The following is an 18,460-nucleotide window of genomic DNA, read 5'->3' as shown; positions in this document are numbered from 1 at the left end:
TGAGTGAAGAGAGAGCAATAAAAGGAAAACCACTAGCCCCCAGACCCCCAAGATTCAGCAAACAGCTGCAGCGAACCCCAATGCTTTTTGTTTTAATCTTCCCTGAGTGTTGTGCCCATCTCTCGTCATCTGAATCCACTACCTCTTAATCGCTCTTCAGAGCCACAGCAGTGGAGGGGGGCTGCAGGTGGGACTCTCTCTCAGTGCTCCTTTGGCATAGGAAACCAGGAATCCAGGGGGAATCTGACATGGGCAAGATCCATGAGAATGGAAGAACTTGGGAACAAATCCTCTGGTTGCTTTTATTTGACTGTTCTGGTCCAGGTAGGGAGTGAGGGGGATACTCTTATTGTGCCTCCTTTGTTATTAATAAACAGTAGTTAGCATTCTCACATCTTTAGCACATTTTATCTGAGACTCATCAAACTCTTCATGACAATTAGCTCATACAGCCTAGCAAATCCTTGCCTCAGGGGTAATGGGAGTGTTAACATCCACAGTTCTTGATATGATGGTGGTTCTTGGACACAAGGCATTTTAAATGGTATTTGGGATTTGGACACAAGGCATTTTAAATGGGAACTCTATTTTTTAATATATCAAGCAATGGGGTTTCCCTTCCCTTTGTGTAGAAGAAGAAAGCACATATAATTGTAATAAAGCAGTCAGGGAATTTCCTGTGTTATTCATCTAACCCTTCTCTTTCTTATTTGCAAACCAATTCTCATAGTTAAGCCTCCTCAGTCCACCCTACTCCTGTGTGAGCCTTTTGTATACATCAGTGGTCCTCAACCTTTTAAAGTAGGAGATCACCTCTGGCATTAAAAAGCAACCCAAGATCTACTGTGCACCATGGCAGCCACCCTGTCCCTCTCCCCTACTCAGAAGGTAGGTCTGTGGGGAGGGGAGGGGCAGGGGGAAGATCGAGGCAGAGGGAGAAAACATTATTTGGGGATGTGCCTCCCTAGCAGGTAAGTCCCACCCAGCCAGGGCCCCACTCGACTTACCCCTGCTCCTGCCACTGCAGCACTGTCCCTCCCCACAGGGCCTTGATCTAGCCCCTGCCCCTTCCCTCCTCCATGGACTGACCTGCTGGGCTGGGGCATGCATGTTCATGCACGCGGTCACTCAGCCCCTCACCCCAGCGTTGGATTGACTCCAAGATCTACCGCAAGAGGCTCCGAGATCTACCAGTGGATCATGATCCATTGGTTGGTGACCACTGATATACATGTTATACCTCTTCTCTTTTCAGTGCTTTTTTCCAGAAAGGATGATTGGCCTTTCTGGGTTATGGAACTATAAATGAGCAAAGATGAAGGAACATACTTGGGTTGGCTCCCGCAATGTACCCAACTGGACTGTGTGGAAGGCAATGGGCTTATTGCAAAACCAGCATAATGAACCTGTGAATAAAGGCTAGTGTCAGTGATGGAGTCATTCTTGAGTCTAACTCAGAAGCAGAGTTGGTGGGTTAGAAAAGTTCTCTCGTGCTGTGTCTTCCACAGTTTGGCTTGACAGTTCATAGCCCTGCAGCAATATGGATGCTCTGGAGTTTTCTGTGACATACTGGCCCTAGCATTTGCTCTTTTTGTGTCTGTCTTTGTGCTGTTCCAAAGGGGCATTATCATTTTGGTATCTAACCACTGACCTGCACACAATTTATAGATTGATTTCAAGGGGGTGTGTTTATATTTTTTAATTATTTTACCAAATCTTTATAGACCAAGTTTAAATATAGTTCTGTTTGTATACAGGTACCTTATTCCAGTATAGCTTATCTCCCCTTACCAGAATAAATTGTCCCAGTTATACCATTGATTGGCAAATGTCACCTGGAGGGAAAGAACCAGGCTGGGACCCAGGAGACCTGCATTCTGTTCCTGGTCCTGCCTCAAGCCCATTGGGTGATGTTAGCCATGTCATTCTCCACTTCATGCCTCAGTAGAATGGGGTGAATGATACCAACCTCCATTGTAAAGCATTTTGAGATGAAATAAGGAAAAAAACCTATGTAAAAGCAATTTTGCATTTTAAGAAGGTGAGTGTTGTTCCAGGAGTGTTGTCCCTTAATTCAGTTATGCCAAAGTCAACTGTGAAGGCTTTATGAATGCTGGAAGTGGACTGAAACATCCTATTCATTCAAAAAAATCATGCTGCTATGGATAGTGAGAATAACCCCAAAAGGTCTCTGTCTATGCTCAAGCAGGCATGGCTTGGCTGTGTTCTGTGCACACATTGGCACATGCTGTGGATGAGGAATAATAATAATAATAATATCACTATGTCCATATTGCACAGGGTACCCTTTTAATTTTACTGGTATATATAAAACAGTGCAATTTTTCATTGTAAGGGAGCCCTAAATGTTATTATAAAGGAATGAGAAATAATTAACCAACATTCTTAACATCTTAAAAGATTTATTCATGATATTGGGTTTGAGGCTTGATGTGATTGTTCACCTCACTTCCTATTTGACGCAAACCAGTTCATCTGTCTATTTGTGCCTTGTAGGACTTATCAGGAGCAGAATAAAGAGTAGATATTATACAGATGTATCAATTAAAAAATACTATAAGGAAAATAAATATTCTGCTTATATTTGGCTTTTCTTGTAATATAGGTAGCATACAACAGAATAAAGGCAACACATGTTAGAAATTAATGCTTTAAAAAAAACTTGGGCATGATTAGCCTGTGAGACTCACTGTCACACGGTATAATTGAGGCAAGGAGTTTCATAAAATTCACAGCCTTACGAAAGAATTAGGTATTTAGAATATCTACAAAGGGATAAAATGGGGGTCAGCAAACACTGGAATTTCCATTGCACAGGAAACTCCAATATTTCAATATTTATTTTCAACCTGAAATAAAACTGTCTGAAAAAACAATTCTCCCCCTAAATGTTGAAACATTTATTGACCATTATCTTCAGTTTGGAAATTCCCTCATATATATATGAATTGAAATTTCCATTCTGACTCCACTCAGAACTAAATGGTGTCTGCTTATGGTGCTGCTGTTCCTCTTAGGAATTGTAGGCAAAGTGTCTTTTGCCACCATCTTGCCATGATGGCAAAAGTGCCATCTTGCCAAGTGCCGTCTCGCCATTCACTGGTTGAACTGCATTTCCCATGATGCATCACAGTCTTCCATTTGACCAAGCCATAAAGTGCATCATGTAAAATCATGGAGTTCAGTCCAGAGGGAAATATATGACAAAAGGCCTGCGAGCCACAACTCCCGTGAATTTTGTAGCCTGGATTGAACCAAATCAAAGTGAAGTGTTTCATTTCACTTTTTCCCATAGGAAAGTTAAAGAAATATTTGCACAGAAAAAAATCCATTTCTTGGAACCTGTATTTTATGTTAGAAAGTCATTTTGACAGAAATTTCCAGACCAGTTCTAGATATGAGCTCCCTGTCTTCAGGGCAGTGGCCAGTCTCTAAGGGACCCTATACACATGCAGGGAGGTTACTCGATTAATTAAATCTGCTGCAGTGTGGTAATTACTGTGCTCCAGCAGACTCCAGTGTCATGTATATCAGCGTCCCCATGATGAAAAATGTCGGCAGGGTGCTTTAAACTAAAACTTGTTCAACAAGCTTTAGTTCAAAGCGCCCTGCCACCATTTTTTACCATGGGGACGCTGATACATGTGACGTTCCACGCGCTTTAATTAGTGTGGCTCTCAGAGCTGTGCTAATTAAAATTCCCTCCCCCAACCTCCCAGAGCACATCTATAAATGCCCTAATAGCTTGAATTTAGGAAGAAACTTTTGCTATAGATACTCTACATTGTTCCTAATGGGATTTCCTCCACCTTCCTTTCAAGTGACCGGCACTGGGTGCTGTAAGAGACAGGTTACTGGATTACTTCTGTCACTGGGCTGAAACAAATTGGAAATTGCTTTGTTCCCAATGTTACTACAGTTTATTTTCAGGGAAAAAATGCTTAACGCTATGTCCTGATGTTGTACTAGAGTACCACAAGAAGCATGGGACTGTAAGAAATGTTGCTGGTCAGTCTCTAGAGATTTTCAGTTAGACATTTTAATACGCTGAGAAACTGACTCAAAGAACGCTGGATCCCTATGTTGAAATCAGGATGATCCCACAGTAAACCAGGATGTATGGCGAACCCAGTTCAAACGAAACCATTTATGGTCAGGAGCCTGGCAAACAGCATTTGAAGCCATGTAGCAAAAACAAAGCAGAGCCAGACGGCACATATTTCCTTTGCTTTGAAAGGAAAAACACAAAGTTAAAGGATTTAAACCTTTTTATTATTTTTTTAAAAAGGAATTAAAACAAAAATTCACATCTGGAACGACAACTTCTAACCCTGGCCCCCACCCCCAAAATTAATCAGGGCTTGTAATGGAAATGCTGACAGACTCATAACTCCAACCTTTCAAACACAGCTCTGGTTTTAAGCTGCTACTAAAGCCCTCAAAGAAGTGGCATTCAAGTGACATCACTTTAAAAGCATTACCACAGAGACACACAAACAATTGCATGGAGGCACAAGGCAATAGTCCTAAAGGGACTAAGAGATACAAGGTATGTAACAAGCTGATGCTCCAGTCCTAGCATGACATGATGTGTATTTTGTTTGTGATATCCTAGGGTACTAGGATGGAGACTTTGGGTCCCTCCGTAGGTGGCAAGGCCTGGGATGCAGAGGAAAGGCTACATTTCACCTGCTCAAAGGGGAGAGGAGCTGGAACTCACAAAGCCTGCATGCACCTTGGTTTCATGACATAGTTTCTGCATGAGATTATCTGCATGCAGGTATATTGATGGCACGACCTACAGTCCTGTGAATAGCAGAGATACATTGACTCAAGTGCCTTCAGAAAGGATGCATAGACAACTGTTCCCAGAAACAAACAGGAACAGTGACAATGATGCTGACACTTCCACAAGGTTTGATATTGGCTGTTGTCTGCTGCTACGAGTACCCCACTTTGTAGCCCCATGATGGGGGAGAAGGTTCTGTCTCCTCGAATCCCTGCGTAGTTCCTATTGACAGGTCCATTTTACTTCAGCATTGCTCAGGGGATAAGGAGTTGTCCTAGGAGATGGATGCAGAGGATGAAGGGGCCATAAGCATCAGGTAGAGTGGACTTGTTTGCAGAGGGGTAGAGTGAGGAGGGGGGTGAAAGTTGGCAAAGTAAAAAAAATAGCACAATAAAACTGACATCAGGTCTCCATGCCTGCAAAGATACCTCCCATGCCAAATGGTGGATGCATTGTTTCTGCAAAGGAAAGCTCCTCAGATTGGGCTTTGCCTTCCCTGTTTATAGCTGGGGTGGTATAGGAACAGGGTGCAGAGGAGGGAGGCCATTTCTGCTCCTGGTAAGTTTGAGGCTGCTTGGTCTGTGCAGTTGATGTGACTGTCTCTAGAGGCCACAGGACAGGCCACAGATCTGCCTTGACCACACCTACTCCCATAAAATAAGTCTGCTGCAAAAAAGGTTTATTTTCACTACATGAGATTTATCAGCTCACTATCAGATGTGCCTATTTTTTCTGATCCCTGGGGACCTACAGACCAGCTTGCTGGATTCCAAGCCCTGAGAGCCTTTTGGCATCTTTGGCTTGACTAATGCATTTGAATGGGAGTTACAGAGTCAGCCACTGAAGGCTTCATCGGGAAAGCAAAACAAGTACATTTCAGTGTCTCGATGGGTTGTGAAGGGGGGGCTTAGGTCCAGGTGAGTTGCTCAGGGAGTTTCCAGGGAATGGCTGCCAGGTTGGCACAACAGACAGCCAAGTTCCAAAGTGGTGGGGTGAGCCTGGAAATTGGCCCTGAATAATGGGATGCTGGTGTCTTCTGCCATCCTGCTTGGTTACCCTCTGCTGCTCAAATAAACTGACCACAGTGCTCTGGAGCTAAAAGCCCCTTCCCCCTACCAGTGTCCCTGATCATCAGGACCCATCTCTCTTTCATCCGTTAGTCTGTTCACATCACTCTTGTGAAACCTGTGGCCATGACACAAGGTACCCGAAACTCTAGGCAGTCTTGAGGGTCTGCTGTGCTTATAGTGAGAGGGATGTGTCCAGAGGCACATCTGTGTGACAGAAGCTGATGTGAAACTTCAGAGCATCATTTGGTCCAATTCAAGAAGGTTTGAGAGCCACTCTCATCTGGAATGAATGCATCAAGCCCTGGGTGACAGTCAAGGAGGAACATGAGATTCCCACTCACTCTCCCAATGCTATTTCTGCTCTGCAAGGCTTACAGGAGTAGGCTGTGGCTCAAAGGTTCCCAGGGAGCAGAGCTACTGAGGAAGAAGGAGTCATATTTACAATTCACTTGTATTTGCTGAACCCCCTTTTAAAGTGGAATCTACATTTCAGTATAAATCTCTTCAGTCAGGCTCATCCTTGGATGGATGGAGGCTCAGGAGAAGGGAGCTTGGACTCTTTCTATTCACACTCCCCCTCTCTCCCCCTCACAGATTAGAGCTGATTTTGATACCATTGATTCATTTGACTCTAGAGGCCACTGACAGGACATAGGTCTGACTTGACCATCCCCAATCTGCCTCCTATCTCTTCTGACCTGCCCTCAGCCTAACCCAAAGTGTCCCCTGTGCCTAAGGCCTGCGCAAGACTGATGAAGATGGCTACTTGCCTTGGTGTTCCCTCTGCACTATCTTAGCTGGTATGAAGGGGAAGCAGGCCAGTAATGATGAAGGCCCAATATTTGTATTCCACGTGTGTATATTTGGTTATTTCCTATTCACAAGAATGTTTTGTTTTCCAGCCTCTTTGACCTGTTGAATATTTTATGGCAGAACATTGAGCAAACGTGATGAGCCCTGGATGCAAAGATAAGGGCTGGCAAATAAAACGAAATAGCTGGAAGGGGCTGCTTGGACATCATAGGAGGCAGCCTGGGAATGGGAGGAAGCAGGGAGCGGGAAATGGTCTCTTCTGTTAACAGAAGGGCAGGATCTCCCAATGTGAAGTCAAAGAGTCATGGAGTGTGAAGAGTGGAATCGTTTCAACATAACTAAATGCCTGATTCAGATACTCAGCATGAACTGCAGTTAGCATCTCCAACGCACCCAGTGACTGCTACATGCTGATTGGCAGCAGCCGGTAGCTTACTGTCAACTGTATATACTGAGCTCAGAAACGTGCTCTGCGCTAGAGGAAATAGTTTAGTTCATTCTGCTTGGAAAGCAACTTTGTGACCTAACCAAAACTCTCCTGTTTTCAGTAAGAGAGTTTCTGGGTAGCAGCAGCAAAACTATAAATGTTAAAAGGCTGTTGGCTGTGGCAGGCAAGGAGGATTAGATACCATGGCCAATAAACCTGAGCCAGAGCAACTCCCAGAGCTGGACTTTGAGGCCAAGACTCTTGGGTCTGGCCAAATGCCCCTCAGCTCAGAACTTGATGGAAGGGAAGCAATGATGTCTACATGTCCATTTGTTCCACCCAGTCCAGAAGGGACCCCCCAAGTTAGAGGAGTCTCAGAGCTGCTCTAATTGACACTGGTTCATAAGAACCCCCTTTTAGTCGTTACGGAGCTGGAGATCATGATCTTGGCTCACGCGTCTCCTGCCTTCCACATGCACAGTGTCAGTGTTGTCAGGAACTGTGCTGAGATGATGTTGGCTGGGGAAAGAGCTGGTCAAATTTTGTCAAAACACTTTTCAACTGAATGAAAGGTTTCACAGAACAAGTTCTTTTTGGCAGAAGCTTTCCAAGTTTCTAAGAAAGGAAAGAAACTAGAATGACTCTTTTTTTCTGTAAAAATTGTGGGCTTCAGTAAGAACTAAACAAAAACCTGATATCCTGACATTCCCTCCCCCACTTTTCAGTGAAAAAGTGAAAATATGGTGGTAGGTCATTTTTTAAAAAGAAAAGTTTTCCAGGAATTCCAGTGAAAAATCATTGACATTTTTGACACACTTCAGCTGCAGACAGAAGCTTCTAGATTTTATATGGAGGGATGAACTAACTAGAGCCAGTCAGCAAATCTGTCTCACGTACTCATCCCTGGTGAGGAGATGTCCTAGCTCCGGGCCATTAAACTGAAGATTGGAAGGTCCCGTTTGCTCCAGACACAATGCAGAATCCAAGAAATGGATTCTTAGTTATCTCATATTTTCCTCCCTTCCTCTCATGTGCTCTTCTATCAACCAGAGACATGGTGTCTTCTCCAGTTTGGAAATGTTGATGCTTTAGCAGATCCGCTACAACGACTCATCAAATCAAAGAGCTTGCTTTCATTTGGTTTCTATTATTAATTTGAAAAATCTCTCTTTGATAATGGGACTCCAGGGTGCAGACACTGTTATAATTAGTTCTTTGCTGTTATTAATTAGGGATTCCTCCATGTAGAAAGCAAAGGGAGCGCGAAGGCCTCGTATCCTTCAGGACAGCTTGAGGCTTGCATAGTGGCTGGAGGACTGCGCTGTGTATTAGGAGCGGTTTCAGAGGGCTGATAGGGTAGTCTCACAGAAACATGACTGACACACTCCCTTTTGAGCAGATGAAAGTGCTGCGGAAGGAATTGCAAGGAGCTGAGAAGTGAGGAAGTCAGGAAAGAGCTTCTTGTTTCTTTCAAGTGGCTTCTGCCAGCCAAACCCTGAGTGACACAGATAGTCTCTGACTGAGAAAAGGTTTTTGCACTGCACACTTCCCCAGTCATAGCTGCAAACACACAATATGCAGACATACACAACTGGGCTCAAACATGCAGCCTGCTAAAGTTTCCCAAATTGCACTGTACTTCATTATGGGACTAAGCACTGTAATATCTGCACAAGCATTTCAGAGGTGTAAATGCCAAAGAGGTGGAAGAAACTTCCTTCCTCACTGAGAAAGCAAACAAAACAGTGGAAATATTTAAAACCAAGGTGGTAGCATAGGTAGTATGGAAGCATCCTGCTGGAGCCAGAGGGTTTAGGGACTCAGTGGAACATAAGAGGTCCTTTTCCCTAATTTTTCTGCCTCTGGTGCCATGAACTGGAGAGCAGAGCAGTGGGGGGTGATGGGGAAAGGGGATTCTACGTGTGAAAGCCTCACAGTGACCAAGCATTCATTTAAGAGTCTCTACATTTATTTTTGCTTTGAGTGCTTTGCACTGCCCCCCATCAGAAGCTTGGAAGTAACCTCTCTCAGCCCCCTCCTGGTTTTGACCTTTTCCATTCAGCAAAGCCTGGCTGATTTATTTCCCTCCATGTGTTTCTTACTGAGCAGAGGTGCGTGAGGCTCCATTTCCTCCCAGCAGGCTGAAGTGAGGTATGCTATGTGCAGCCCAGCTCCTCAGGGCCCTTTAACTCCTTGCAGAATTATATTCTCCAACTTGCCCAACTGAGTGAGCTGGTCTAAGAAAAAGGGGGAGTGTGTTTAAGTATCTTGAATGGGAGAGTGTGGTTTTGTGGGCTGAGAACGCAGTCTACACACTTGCAGTACCAGGCCAACCATTCAGATGCAGACTGTCAGTACCGATGGTAAACTATTCCTACAAAGCAGCTCCTTCCTTGATGAACCTTGGTCCAGTTTCTGATAGATTTAACTTTGCACCACAAGAACCACTGCCATGACTGGCTTTCATATCTCATCTAGGTGGCAGTCTCAGTGGCAGCCTAGGAACTACATGGAAAAAGGGGATTGAAATATGGTTCTGTCTCTCCAATGATCTGTACTGACAGAGGGAGAAATGGAGGGTAGGGTGCCTGTACTGCCTACTCCTTTGCAGTGTTAGCACTGGCTAAATCCATGAGGAAGTCAATCTGGCTCCTTTTGCCAGTACTACAATACACTCTCTGAAGTAAGATAAGCAGTATATCTGAAGTATATCTGGCCATTTACCTGCAAGCCAAGAGAAACTCTGGGAATCCAGCACACTAATAGTTTGGGATGACAGATCCAGCACCTTTCCCCACTGGGGCAGAACTAGCAAAGAAGGATACAGTTTGTTCCTGTATGAGTCGGTTCCCATGGGCTTTCCTTCCAGTGGTACAGGGGTGGCCAATGTCCACAAGACAGTCCTGGCCCAGTGCATTTTTTCTTCTTCCTTTTCCTCTCACCCTGGTGTCTGTGTGCTTTTGTTCTCCATTGTGCCCCTACGGTGCTCCCTGAATGCTGATGAGACTACATTGAGACCAACCTCAGGCAAATTCTTCTTGAGCAATTTTGCTTGCCTGACATGAAGAGTCACCCTGCCTTTTTGGTATCCCTGGCAGGTAGCTGCAGTGAGGAATTTGGCAGCTGATATATCCCTTTGCTGTTCTTTGACCTTCCTGGTCCAGAATCCAAGTCTTTTATTTTACAGTTAGAATCTGTCCACAGCTGAGCATGTCCCCAGAAACCATCAAAGGAGGCTTGTATAGTTTACAAGATGCCCATATCACTTCCTATTTTTAGTTACAAGATAGTTACAGTCAGACAATTCCTTTATAAACTGTCTAGATTCTTTAGAGGTCCAGAGAAACTGTACTCACTCACACACAACCCACGTATACACTGCACAGTCAATTTGCAATTCATTAACTTCTTACTGTCACAATAGATTAAAAAGAGACAGAAACACTGAGAGAGGTGGGTACAACATGTTCAGAAGGACAGGATTCATGCTGTTGGGGGTTTTATCCTCCTGTACGCGGTTGGCTCCTCATTTAGTGTCAGGTTGCTTTGGACTGTTCTTCCACCTGTTACAATCACCTTCTGCATGTCTTTTGTATGCATGACATTCCCCTTGCATACAGTGCACCTATGCATGCAGTTTTGCACACCTGACAAACATACACCTTATAGCTATTTGTCTTTCACATATACATATTATTCCCTCACACATCCTCTGTATTATTCTCTCCTTGTATCCTCTCTCCACAAACACACACTACACCCACCGTATTCCCTAATACACTCACACTTCATATCATTCCACCACCCTACATATACACGGACACGTACATATTATATCCTCTTTCTATATACTTCTTATATCCTTCCCTTCCTCACACACATTACACCACCCCTCTGTTTCTCACTCATGCTGACCCTTCACTCACTTATTCTGTCATTCCCACATAGGCACAAACATTATTCCCATCCTCTCATCCTCTCTCTCTACTTGCACACACAGAGCAAAGACTGTTCTATGGAAGCCTTAGGCCAGATAGCATCTGCCTCCCCATCTGAACCTCCCTGCCTTTCAGCGTGTGGCTATAATCTCTTCTTGTGTTGGGCCTTTCAGGAAATCCACCCGAGCGGAGCTCTGAGCATGCTCACTAAACAAAACCTGACATGTTCTTTTCCTGCAAAGTTTTTGGTCCCATGCAATTGTTTAAATTTGGGTAGCATTAATGTACAAGCTGTAAAAATAAAGCTCGATGCCAAGAGACCCATCTAACACGTCTTTGAACTTTATGTCAGCCTCCTGGCAGATGTAGGTCTCTCTCCACTGTTTCTCAGGGACAGCTTAATCCTCTTGGTGACTGAGCCGGCTTTTGTGCCTCTGGGAAGCCCCAGAGTGAGGGAAAATGAAAGAGGGCAGGTAAGACAGGGAAGCCAGAGCAAGAACTGCTGCCTCAGGATGACTGTTGTTAATAGTGTGGAATTTGCTTCTGGTGTCATGGTATGAGGAATGGGATGAATCCACAAGGATGTTGAAACACCTCCTGCTGGAAGAGCAAATGGGAGATGTTAGAGGAAATGAGACTGGACATAAATTAAGCTAATTCCTTCCTTCCATGTGCACTGAAACAGCTTCTTTACTCCCAGCTCCATTTCACCCAAAGAACCTTGTCTGTCTAAGGACCATTTAGATACCTAATAAGTGGAAGAGAATCAGGTCCATTGCCTATAGCCTGCTTGATCACTTTGCTCTTCTACTGGTTTGCCTTCTGCCTCCCTTCATCCATCTGTCCTTTCACACAGGGAGAGGGGACTGCATGTAGTCCAGCGGTTTTCAAACTGTGGGGTGTGCCTCCTTGGGGGTGGAGGTGAAGAAGTGTTGGGGGGGGCAGTGCAGGGGTTGTGGGCAAGAAGTTTGCAAGGAGCTGGCATGGCTGCAGCCTCGTGGGGGGATGCAGGGGCAGAGACCCCCAGGCAGGCTCCGCAAGAAAGCTACTGCACCTCTGGGAGCCCGGCATGGGGGCCATGCAGCCTAGAGCTGCAGCAAGGCCAAGCCAGGAGGTGCTGGAGTTGCCATGGGTAGAGCCTGCCCCACCAAGCTGGAGCAGTTGCTAGGATAAGGGGTGCCCTGTGCCTGGCTGCACTGCTCCTCTGGGGTGAGGGGGACAGAGGAGGGGTTGGGGGGTGCAAAGAAAATTGTAACTCAAAGGGAAGCTCAGCTCAAAAAGCTTGAAAACCGCTGATCTAGTCTGACTGAACATGCAGCTCATGTATCACTGCTTGGCATGCTTAGGTGAAGGTCCAGAGTTGAGTGCTATGGGTATCATGGGACATGTTTGAGGAGAGCCTGCATTTATGCCCTACTGGACACATCTGGGGAAATACTGGCTAGTGCAGCTGGCAAATGCAGTTCTGCCCAATGCAGCCAGAGAAAACAAAGCCATAATATGAAAAGAAATCCCCAGAGTCTGATATGGGCTCAAGGATTTAGTGCTTTATTTCTTATACATTCTGCAAAACTGTGAGGCTCTGGCAAAACAGTCCTGGTCATGAGATCTCAGCAAGGTAATGGCATCACCCAGGATTGCAGGGGAGCCCCTGGAGGGAACACCGTGCAGCACTTCCCAACATGCAATATAGCCACAGCCAGCTCCACGCAAACACCTCCCCCAAGCAAGGAGCCCGTCAGAGAGAGGAGCTGAAAATAGAAAGCTCTATTGTTTTCCCACCTGTCCGAGTTACAAAGGGCCAAATGGATTTTCATGAAATGTTATTAAAAAATGAAAAGGGTTTGGCTTCCGGGCCGAGGCCTTGTTTGCCAATTCAGCCCCAGGCAAAGTTTTATGACTAAGTATATAATAAAATCCTTTGAAAGAGGGGCTTATAATAGAAGCCTCCACAGACCCCTCTCCTCTCAAGGGCAGCACATGGTAGTGCTATAATACAGGGGGATTGCAATGCATTCATATCCTGTCTGCTCTGTCCTCTCCAGAAGGTATTTTTCCATGACAGGGACATAATTAACCTCTAGACAGACTCACTGTTCCCTGCATCATTACAGCACTCACTTGACTGACACTCTGTTGCTAAAAGGTGTCATGATCAACTGCTGTGAAACACAATGATAGCTCCTCTCTTAAAGGGGAAGGCTTACAACAACACAGGAGGGAAGGCACCTGTTGGAGAGAGCTACAAAGGGCTGAGGATAGGATCAGTGAGGCAGGCCTAATGGGGTTTGCTGCACTCTCCATACAAGTAGGGGTGGGCATCCTGGTGATGTTAATGAGTTACAATATACCTCTGGTGAGTGGACAATGACTTTTTGTTAAGGGGGTAAGTGCCAATAATGTCCTAGCTCTGCTTAGTACATCTCTATACCCTGCTATGCTAGTTCTTTGTCCCTATCCTTTGTCAATCCTGACAGTCTCCAAATTGGTTCAGCCTTGGGTCTCCCCATAGCTCTCCAGATGCACCTCATACCAGACTTGTGATGCCTGCTGCTATTTGGGATTACCTGGGCTTCTGCACTGCTCTGAGTTTGTCTTGATCCTGCCATGCTATTCCACTCATGTCCCTTGCTCTCCCAGCTCTGCCTTGACTCATGAGGATCAAAAGCCTTCTCAGAGCCCTAAGTGGGGGTGAGAGGAAAAGGCACATTTCCCCACAGTGCCTAACGACCTCAGAGACACCATGAATGAAACATATCATACATACATGAAGAGTAGCTATTCCATGCTGACCTTCAATGGCTGGTTAAGGAATGCATTACTCTGTGGTGCTCACAAGAGACACCATACATCACACACCTGTGTGTGTATAAGCCTCTGAAGAGGTTAATATGCATACTGGAAGGGTATGTCTAAATGTCCCAAAGGTGTAAACACTGAATGGCTTGGGGAGGTCCCTGAACAATAGCATGGATGAAAACCAGTGCGAAAAAAAAATTATGATTTTTTTTTTCAAGTTTTGTCATTGAATAATTATTTGCAAATAATTGCTCCATTATTAAACCAACTCTCATTAGGAGCAAGGAGAAGAAATTAAATATTTTGAATGAACAATGAAAAATATAATGGAATAGTAAAATAGATTAGACTTCAGAATAACATCTCAAGGGAAGTGGTGGAAACCCCAAACCATTTAGATATAGACCAGGAAAAGCCCTAGAGGTTGTTGCACAGAAAATGGGTTTGCTCTGGCCCTTGGAGGATAGACTAGCAGATAGAAAAGGCCTTTTACATATCTCCCTGTAGCATTCCAGTGGTGGAATGAAAAGCAAATTTCATATTCCCCCTTCCTGCACACTTTGCTCATCTAGAATAAATTCTTGTGCACACTTCTTTCTCAATCGCACTTTAAATTGGCATTTAACAAGATCACTAAAGCAAAGTAATGAGACATCACTTCAGTGCTGCAAATACCAATCTGCAGTTAAAAAGTGTGCGTGTCAATTGATGGCTTTGTTTCCACAGTTGTCTTGTTATATGTCAATCACATGGCTAAGCAAGCCTTTCAAACAGATAGATATAAGTGTGAAGGATGTAAGCATAAGTGAGTGGGTTATGTATGTTATTTGGAGTTAATTGCAGATTAAGGAAGACAGAAGTGGAAAGCTGGACAGCAAGTCCTGGAGTGAAGTCTATTGGAAAGATAGGAAACAAAACTAACAGGCATGTCATTGTGTTGTGGAGCCTGACAAGGATTTTGGAACAACTGAAACAGATATTCCATCCCAGGTTTTACACAAGATGCACTGCATGTTGGATTGGATTTTGGGGGATTTTTGTGAGTTCTGCGATTTCCAGCCTTGATATTTGGAGTAAACCTGCTGGTTCTTGACCCTGGCACTTAGGGCTCCTAAAGATGTGCAGGGAGCCTGCTCTAATGCATTGGAAATCCAGTGCGTCGGAGCAGATTCAATTAATCGAGTCTGCTGGAGCATGGAAATTGATGTGCTCTGGCAGACTTCCACATCATGTGTATCAGCTTCCCCATGCATCCCTGAGCTGAAAAAATGGCAGCAGGGTGCTTTAAAATGAAACATGTTCGATGAGTTTTATTTCAAAGCCTCAACTGCCATTTTTTCAGTGCAGGGACACTGATACACATGACACTCAGGCACTTTTAATTAGCACAGCTCGCTAATTAAAGCACTCAGTGCCGCATCACAGGGCATATGTAGAAATGCCCTTAGTTCTAGTGAACTAATCCTATGCTCCCCAGCAACTGGATAAAGAGCAGTGTGCAAGAGCAAAGGAGAGCATCGGATGCTCTCCTGCAACTAGGATGCTCTTACTACAAGTAAAATGAGGTGGGAATAGGCTGCATGGATTTCAGGGACTGATGAGAAGGAAAGCAAAAGCTGATACAGGAGATGCTATTGGGAAGGAATCCCAAATGATAATGTTTGCAGAAGCTACATGGAGACCTTTGGCCCTTTATAAAGTAGTGGTCATGGGGCATGATGGAGAGGAGGATACTACATCATCTTTTGTATTCATGTCACCTTTTAACAGATGTTCTTCTAGCAATGAAATGAAGTAGCACTGTGGCAAATTCTGATGGTGTTTTTGGGAGGTGAAGGTGGCTGACTGAGTCAGGTGGTGGACAAAGTAAGACCACAGGAGGCAGGTCAGCTCCATGGAAGGGTTTCAGTTCCTCACTCTTACAATCCCTCAGTTTCTATGAATCTTTGGGTGAAGTTACATATTACACTTAGACCATACTAAAGGCACTTAAAATGCAAGCATCCTCACATTGAAGTTCATTACCTCATGCTTAGTGCCCTCTGAGATGCTCAAAGTTAGGCCACTTCAGGCACGGTTTAACTCTGAGCCATGCTACCTAGCTTGTGTGAGGGTATCTTAAATCTGTCCCACAGATATAAAACAAGAAATTTGCAGTCTTTCAACAACTCAGGATTCACTGCTCCCAGCCCCTCCCTTGCCCCCCACCCCTCCTTAGAGTAGGGATAGAGAGTCCAGGTATCCTGGCTCCTAGCCACACCCCTGCTCTCCAGTCCTGTAGTGGCAAGTCAGAGCAGTGTAAGCGAGAAATGGTATTAACATGCAACTGCTCCCAACTCGGTCTAACTTTAATACCACTTAACATTCTATGGGTTTAGTATGGTCTACGTATAACATGTAGCTTCACCTTTTGATTCTTGACCTGTGCAGACCAGACTGAAATTACTCATGTGCTGATGAGTTCAGTTCTTACACTAGCATCCTAAAGTACTTCTGAAGTGGACATGGGCTTTGCAAGAACAGAAAAGATCATTTGTAAACTGGATCACACCCAGGGTGCACTTATACATGCATGTTATTACAATGAAATACATGCTGGTACTTATTGTGCTAGAGTTTATTGCTCCCAGGTGCTGTGTTTACATGTTTGCCTGGAGCCGCAGCACATTGAGTTAGGTCAGAGCATCCCTGACTAGCAGGGAGTGTGGTGGGGTCAGCCTGCCAGCCTGGGCTGCTCTGAGCTGGCTCAATGTGCTGGTAAGGGGCTGGGTGGGGCATGAGGGCACTTCAGTGTGGGGCTAGCCAGCAGGCAGCCCTGCACTGAAGCACCCTCATGCCTCAGCTGGGTCAACATCTGCATGTGCACTACTACAGAGTAAAAAACTTTGCAGTAGGATAGAACTTGTATGTAGAAGTACTACCCTGCTACAGAGTTTATTAGTTTACTCCAGCCTAACAGCTCTGCACATGTAGATGCTGAGGTGTTTACTGCAGAGTTAATTAGTCGACTCCAGTAAACATCTCATGTAGACATGCCCCCAGACTGTGACAATCCTCTGCTAATCCTCCATCTACTCCTCTCACCCACCAGGTGCCTGTGAGAGGCTCATTGTTGTAAGAATGATGCATGGGTGCAAGGTTTTTCGATGCATCATCTTGACTAGCATGTGCTTTTTCAGTGTTATATATGGGAAGAGTGAGGGGGGGTAGCACTTTTAATAAGTCTCCTTGAAAAATCAATTATATTGACCAGAAAAAGTCCAGCACTTCCCTCCAAGAATCTTTAAATGTATGCCTGTCCTACATTCCCCAGTTTGCAAACTGAATCACTGCAGTTTCTACCATCTTCTCCCTCTCTTTTACCATCTTAGAAAGTGGAGCGCAGAAGAACCCAGGGCCTTCCCTTAACCACCAACACTGTTCTTCCTGAAGCCTCAGGATGTGGCAAGAAGACATGACATTTCCATACTCACCCCTGGGACAGCAGGAACTGAAAGGCCTGTGCTATCATCCCAGGCTTTCTTTGAAAGAATGTCTTGTCCCTCTTGCTGAGTGAGGTTTCAGTGTGGAGCCACGTGGGGGCAGTGGCACCTCATGAATGGTTCAGGGATGCTTTCTGAGTCAAGCAAGCATCCAGGTCCTCCTGAACTTGTGGTCTCATTAAGCTCTCTCCCCCTCCCTACCTCTCCCCACACACCCGACCAAACATCCACATGCTCATTTCCGCTTGGAAACCCCTCTAATCCTTTTATTATAAGGTCAGAACTCTGCTTCCAGTAACAAATATGTTTCATTTTTAATTTTCCCACCGTCGCCTCCCCCTCCCCCTCTTTGGGATGAGGGTTATGACTCCCGTTAGACTAATCTGATTATGGAACTACTTCTTCCTCTGTGGACTTTTCCTCCTTCTGTCTCTAACCTGAACTGTCTCAGGCAGGCTTCCTCCTCCCTGTCTTTTTTACATCCTCATTGCTGATCGGTTCTTGCTAGTTTCTCTTAAGGAGGCAGAGCTTGAGGCTAAGTGGGGTAAGCAAATGCATACTAGACAGCTTTATTCCATTCCTATGAGGACAAAGCACTAGTGGCTAAGGAAGAAGGATATGTTCTCCTGCTCTTCTTACCCCTAAGGCAGGGTGCCTGGGCCGGCGCAAGTGGGATGAGCCTCACTCTGTAGAAGCAATGAGTAAATCAGGATTATGGAGCAGTGCTTCCTCTAAATGCTTCTCAGTGGGCGCATCTACATCAGACACTTACTGCATGGTAACCTAATAACATTGTGCAGTAGTGTGTGGGTCAAAAACATATTAATAAGCTACTGCACAGTGTTATTAGGCTACTGTGCAGTAACCATTACAAACCCCCCTCCCTGGTGCACTGGCACTACTGCACAGTAAATGTAGTTACTGCACATTCAGGTAGTATTTCATTAAGGAAGTACTGAACTAAATGTGCTGTAACTATGGTGCCTTAATGAACGTGTAGATGCACCCAGTTACAAGCAGAGATGAAGATCTAAGTACCCTTTCTTTGAAGTGACAGGGTGTTGGAAAACTGGATCTGAGATTTTTCTAATTCTTATGAATGCAGTTGGCTATGGACAGCC

This window comes from Alligator mississippiensis, chromosome 8 (assembly GCF_030867095.1).
Source record: "Alligator mississippiensis isolate rAllMis1 chromosome 8, rAllMis1, whole genome shotgun sequence".
In the NCBI taxonomy this organism is placed as follows: Eukaryota; Metazoa; Chordata; order Crocodylia; family Alligatoridae; genus Alligator; species Alligator mississippiensis.
This window is presented reverse-complemented; position numbering follows the sequence as displayed.